The sequence below is a fragment of the Octodon degus genome, unplaced genomic scaffold, assembly GCF_000260255.1.
Source record: "Octodon degus isolate 3935 unplaced genomic scaffold, OctDeg1.0 scaffold00270, whole genome shotgun sequence".
NCBI classification, from domain to species: Eukaryota; Metazoa; Chordata; class Mammalia; order Rodentia; family Octodontidae; genus Octodon; species Octodon degus.
In genome coordinates this window covers 2,249,033-2,255,407 of record NW_004524846.1, presented here as the reverse complement: position 1 = coordinate 2,255,407, position 6,375 = coordinate 2,249,033, and positions in this window count along the sequence as shown.

The window sequence follows — 6,375 nt, the reverse complement described above, 5'->3', positions numbered from 1 at the left end:
AATTCAGTATAAACTGTATTTTGATTTTTTCATGTGCTAGCAATATGTAGAATCTCTCAAAGTGTATACTCAGGTTTCACTCAGTCATGAACTCATATTCATAAGCAACAAATATTCCATAGTGTTCAGTAGTTAGATATACTAATTGTATTTTCCATTTGCAATATTTTCAATATTTGATGGGTAGGCCCACTGTAATGTAAAAAAAAAAAAATCTTTGTATTAAAAATGTTCCAATACCATAGCAAAACTTGAATTATCATTCTTTCAAGGACAGTGGAAATTTCTATGCCAACAAGTTAAAATAAATATGCAAAATTAAGTGGAAGAGGGGCTGGGGAGATGGCTCAGTGAAATAAGTGCTTCCCTGGCAAGAGCAAGGGCCTGAGTTCAATCCCTGGTTCCGAGAAAAAAAAAGAGTGGATAAACAAATACTATTTCAATAACAATTTCTTAGATTTTACCTACTTTATTCATTCTTTTAATTATATTTAATGTGAATCATTCATGTATTTAAGTGTTTCACCTATAACTGCTCATATATCTAAAACTTACTATATTACTCTCTTTTCTCTGATACTTTCTTCTTAAATTAGATTTCAACTGAAAAATTTTGACCCTTTAATATTTATGGACTTGGTGACATGTATATGTGACCCTCATTCAATATTGCTAAAGGCAGTGCTTTCAATACATATTACAATATAAAATGATACTGAAGATGAAAAAATTAACTCCATGGGAATTCACATGCACCTCCCTCTTTGATGAGGTAGAAGTCAACAGGTATTCAAACATACTCTCAATTCTTTGGAATTATCTAGAGGATTTAGCCTCCCTATAACTGGTTTGCTAAGAAACCAAACTGCTGCATGCTACAAACATTCGGAATAGGAGTGGAGAATTAAAAAAAAATTGAGAAGAAAGAACTGGATAAAACATCATTTTAACACAATTTGTTGGGCGTAGTTAAATAAGCATTTCCCCCAACTGAATCAGTTTCAGTGATTGCTCTGTCATGATGGTCATGTTCCAGAACTGAGATGACCGCTCCCAGGGCCTAAGTTTTCATGCCAAGTTTTGAACTGGTAACAGTTCTGCTCATAAACTAGCTCATGATTGCCAAGTCTGGCTGAAAAGAAGCATTATGGAACAATGGTGTTATCAGTCTCTGGCTTTTCTGGTTCTGTTCAGGAACAGCTACAAAGGCGGTGCAACAGGCCACTCTGGCCAAACTGTATACAAGCCAACCCTAATGATACCCATTCGGTTTTGCTTTTTCTTTGTTTTGTTTATTCCCTTTTTTCTGATGGTGGATTTGGAATTAAATGAGCATTCCTGGTTCATCCACTTACTTGTTTAACATTAGTAGAATTTCTATGTGGTATTAAGCCATGAAATCATTCATTGTTTTTACTCCAAAGAGAAAACACATAGTAATAAAGTCTAATTTAGGAAGAAAGTTTAATATAAAGAATTGTTACTTTAACAAACTATTGGCCTAAAAATCTTTGCATGTAAATTAATTATAATTATAATGCATACATGCACACAGAAGCAGTAGCTGTAAAGGGACTCTACTCCCTGGAGTTGGGTAAAGGAGCCTAAAGAAAACATCCATCACCGTGGCTGAGGTCAGACACTGCCAGAAAAGTGACAGCCAAGTTAGGGCAGTCCATGTGGGGCCACACCAGTGGAACTTGTTGAGAATTCATGCTCTCTGTTTTCATGGGAAGAAGTTCAGAGGAAGGTGTCCTCCCAGAGGCAATCTAAAAGAATTGCTGGTGAAAGGTCATAGCCCACTGCAGCACACTGCAGAAACCAGACAAAAATTCTGCACATTTCAGGATCCTGTGAACGGAAAATTATCTCATGCAGAAGAAGCACCATCACACTCTCTTTAACTACTTCATGATTTGCTTACCTGTTACGCTGTTCCTTGTTTTATCTCAATCTTCTGTTTAGCTGTGGGAAATTGACCTGCAAGACAATGAGTAAATAAATGTCCATAAGAACAGGTTAATTTTTATAGCAATTGTACTAACCCATTTGTGATAAAACATATCTTCATATGATGAATCTAAGTATCAACCTTCAGTAAGGAATCCAACATTCATTTTCACATAGATGGCTCCAAAAAATTCTTCAGAGGTTTTCAGGACATTATAGGTACAATACGTACAAGAATCTGCAAAATCTTGACTCTGGACTTCCTTCCTCATTTATGTCTAGAGTGGATGGGCCCAAAGATCTTCAACTAGGACCTAGGCTACAATAAAATTATGTCCCCACTATCAGGTACATTCATTCTAGAATAAAACATAGCAAACATAGCAAGCAAAACAAAACAAAAGAGACTTTATTGAAATTACCATTTTATTTATTTCCTAATACACAAGATTATGAAATTAAACTGAACATTCAGTTTCTTTAATGGACCCTGATGTCCTTCTATTATATGAACTGAGCTGATAATCAAAGCAAGTTATTAAATTGTTTTATTTATTTATGTATGTATTTATTTATTCTTTTTGAGACAGGGTTTCACTATTCAGTTCAGGCTGGCGTTGAACTTACTTGGTAGCCCAAGCTGGCCTCAAACTCACAGGAATCCTCCTGCCTCAGCCTCCCTAATGCTGTGATTGTAGGCAAGTGCCACTACCGTACCTGGCTTAGGAAAGCTTTTAGAGCATTTGGTGATAACACACCATCTACCGCAGCACATGTGCCATGGGTTCAGCACCTTGCTCTCCATCATTCCCACATTTACCTCCTGGATACTTCTATTGCCATGTGTTATGGCTTGTGTCTAGATGCCCTTCAAGGCCTCCTGTAATCACAGGTGGGACTTTTCAGAGCTGTCTGGTTCTAGGGTGTATGGTGCTGATACTGACATTCAATGCTAAGATTAAGGGCGCCCCACACGGAGTGTCAGTCTTACCCACCCCAAAGGCCAGTAGTCTGGATATAACACAGAGCACAGAGAGGGGTTCCCGTCACTTGCTGCTTCCGTCTGCCTTACTGCTTTGTCACGGAGTATTACTCCTCTCTGACGCCCCTTTGCCCAGTCTCTCTTTCTTGGAGCCAGCCAGCTATGGATAGAAACATTCACACTCTGTAATCTGAAAGAAACCTGTCTTCCAACTTTGGATTTTGGGAATTTTTTCTCAGCACCAAGAAAAGTAAGACAAAATGTCATAGTATGTTAGGTTCATTGGTGCAATTTAAAAAAAAAAAAGAGAAAACATGATGATAATTAGCATAATGTCTTAGTTAAAATACATAGAAACTTTTGTTTCAAATTTGTTTAATTTTAAATTGAGAGGGCAGGGGAGATGGCTCAGTGGAATAAGCACTTCCCTGGCAAGCGCAAGGGCCTGAGTTCAATCTCTGGTTCCACCAAAAAATAAATAAAATAAATAAATAAAGTGAGAAAATTGCATATGCTAACTGATACAATATGATGTTTCAAAGTACTTATATAGTGTGAGTTGATTCAATCACATTGTGACATGCTATATATATATATTTTTTTTTTTTGATGAGAAAATATAACATCTTCCCTACTATTTCCCAAGAACACAACACATCCTCATTACCTATAGTCACCATGTGGTATAATAGAGCCATACAATATCTTTATATTAAGGATAATTGTTTAATCTTAGCTAATGTCCTCTCAGCACCCTCTCTAACTTCCCAGATTCTGATAATCACCACTTTGTTTTCTATTTCTGTAAGATCAACTTTCAAGATTGTAGGTATGAGTAGATTCAGGCAGCGTATGTCTTCATGTGTATAGGTTATTTCATATAACACAGTATCTTTAGGTTCTTCTGTGTTTGTTGTCACAAATAACAAAGATGTACGAGTCAGGTTTCCTGTTGAAGATACACAATAAGCAGCAACCAAAACTTAAAGGAGCAAAGGTTTAATCTGGCTCTCAGTTTGAAGGCATCTAGTTCATGTTCGGTAGGCTGCAAGGCCTGAGCATCGTGATGGACAAACAGAGGTACGGTTTGTGGCATGTTTTAATCCAGTCAAGCTGGCATACCAGAATTAAGGGTCACAGCAGGATTTACTATTTTATGAACAAATAACACTCCATTGTATATATTTAAAGCACTTTATCTTTTCTTGCATTCTTAGATTCTTAGTTCAATTCCGTGTCTGGTTAAGGTGGGTAGTACAGAGGCACCTCAGCTCACGAACACTTTTCTTTTGCAAATACTCTACTATGAACTCACAAGCATTTGCTAAAGTTGTTTTCTCTGGGAACTCTGCATCAAATAATGGCTACAGCCATGACCATCTTTCTTGCACAAATATGGGTGTGGCCATCTTTTCCAGAATCGTGGGATAAATTAAATTTTTGAACCAAGGCTCCATTGTGCTCAAACAGGAAATTCTATTCCCTTTGGATATACCTTCATTTTGGATATTGCAAGGGGTGGTACATTGAGTCAACTTGAGAAGTTGAGAAGTTTAACTAAGGGACTCAGCAGGGAACCAGGGTGCTTACTTTTTAAACATCCTCATCCTATGCAAGAGGAGAGCGCGGGCATGGTGTGAGTGTAACACCTACCCTGGGGTGGGGCAGGGCAGCCTGCTTACAATATAAGGGAGAAGGAGGAGGAGCTTGTTCTCCTGTTTTGCTCTTGCTGCTTTTGCTGTCTCTTGCTGCCTAAAGTGTTGACCCTGCCCCTGTGCTGTGTCACATTGCCTTGGAACCAGCCGATTACAGACTGAAACCTCCACAAACCATGAGCTAAATAAACCTTGCCTTCCCTAATTTGGGTGTCTGGTATTTTGTCTCAATATAGAATATTTAGTTTTATTTATTTTTTCTAAGAAACCTCCATAGTGCTAACCATACTGGCCCTATTAATTTATATTTGTGCCGAAAGAATAAGTCAGTAATGGCAAAACTTTCAGGCCTTTCAGTGGTACAAACACCTTGCTGTGGCACATGTGCGGAAAGTTTGCCCACATTGGTGAAAATTTTCTCTTATCTCAACATTCCTCCCTACAATAGTAGTCTTGCATACTGACCGGGGTTTGATCCCCGCACCACATACCACACCAGCCCCATCCTCAGTTGCACTGAGCTGGCTTCTGAGTCTGGGTGTGGTGATGCACGCCTGTAATCTCAGTGTTGGGGAGGCTGAAAACAGGAGGATCACTAGAGTACGAGCTGCATAATGAGACTTTAAAAGAAGTGAGACAGTATTAATTTCGATCTTCATTTTCTGATAATTAATATTATTTATTTATATATCTTTATTTATATATCTGTGCCAATCTGCTGTTTTATTTTTGAGAAATACCTGTTTAGATGTTTTACCCATTTTCCAATTGTCGTTATTCTTGCTATGGAAGTGTTTCAGTGCCTTAAATATTTTGTGTATTACCTTTTTTTTCAAATAAATACTTGGAAAACAGTTTATTCCATTCTACACAGTATCTCATATTCTATTGCCTTTTTCCTTTCTCATAGTAAAGGTTTTATTTTTGTGTGCCATAATTTATATAATTTTGCTTTTCTTTTCTGTGCTTTTGAGGTGGTAACCAAACAATTACTCTCTGGAACAATAACGTGGTGATCTCATCTAGTGGTTTTTTTTCTAGTAGTTTCACAGTTTTGACTCTTAAGCTCAGTTCATTGGGCCTCTTTGAGTTCATTTTTGTATATGGTGTGAGATTAGGTTCTGATTTGTTCTGTTTTTGGGTATACAGCTATTCCTGCATTGAAGGGAATCCCCATGCCCCACGGTGTTTCTTGCAAGTTTGTTTCAAATCATTTGCAAAGAAAAGTATGTATTTTGGGGTTTTCTTCTACCGTTTCGATCAGTTTGTTTTGCTGTAAGCATTACGTAATTTTGGTTATTATAGTTTTGTAATATATGTGTATATACATTTAATGTGTTTAGTACAGGATCTACAAGGTCTCACTACACAGATCAGACTCATAGTGATCCTCCTGTTTTCAGCCTCCTACATTCTGGGATTACAGGTACTGCCACCATGCCCAGCCTCAGTCGCCATCTCAGTGCACTGCCCTTGTAATATATTTTTAGAAGAAGAGAATAGTGTCTTCAGGTTTGTTCTTTTTGTACAACGTGGCCTTAGGATTGTATGGCTTTATATTATTCTTCCCTTTTGATTTTTAAGTGTTGGCAAGATAATACCTATAAGTATTTTTTTTTTTAAAGGAAACAGGATTGGCGAGATAGTTCAGCAGATGAAGTTCCTGCTTAGGCAAGAGCAGGGACCAGGGTTTGATCCCCTGTACCGCATGCCACACCAGCCCCATTCCCAGTTACACTGAGCTGGCTTCTGAGTCTGGGTGTGGTGACGCACGCCTGTAATTCCAGT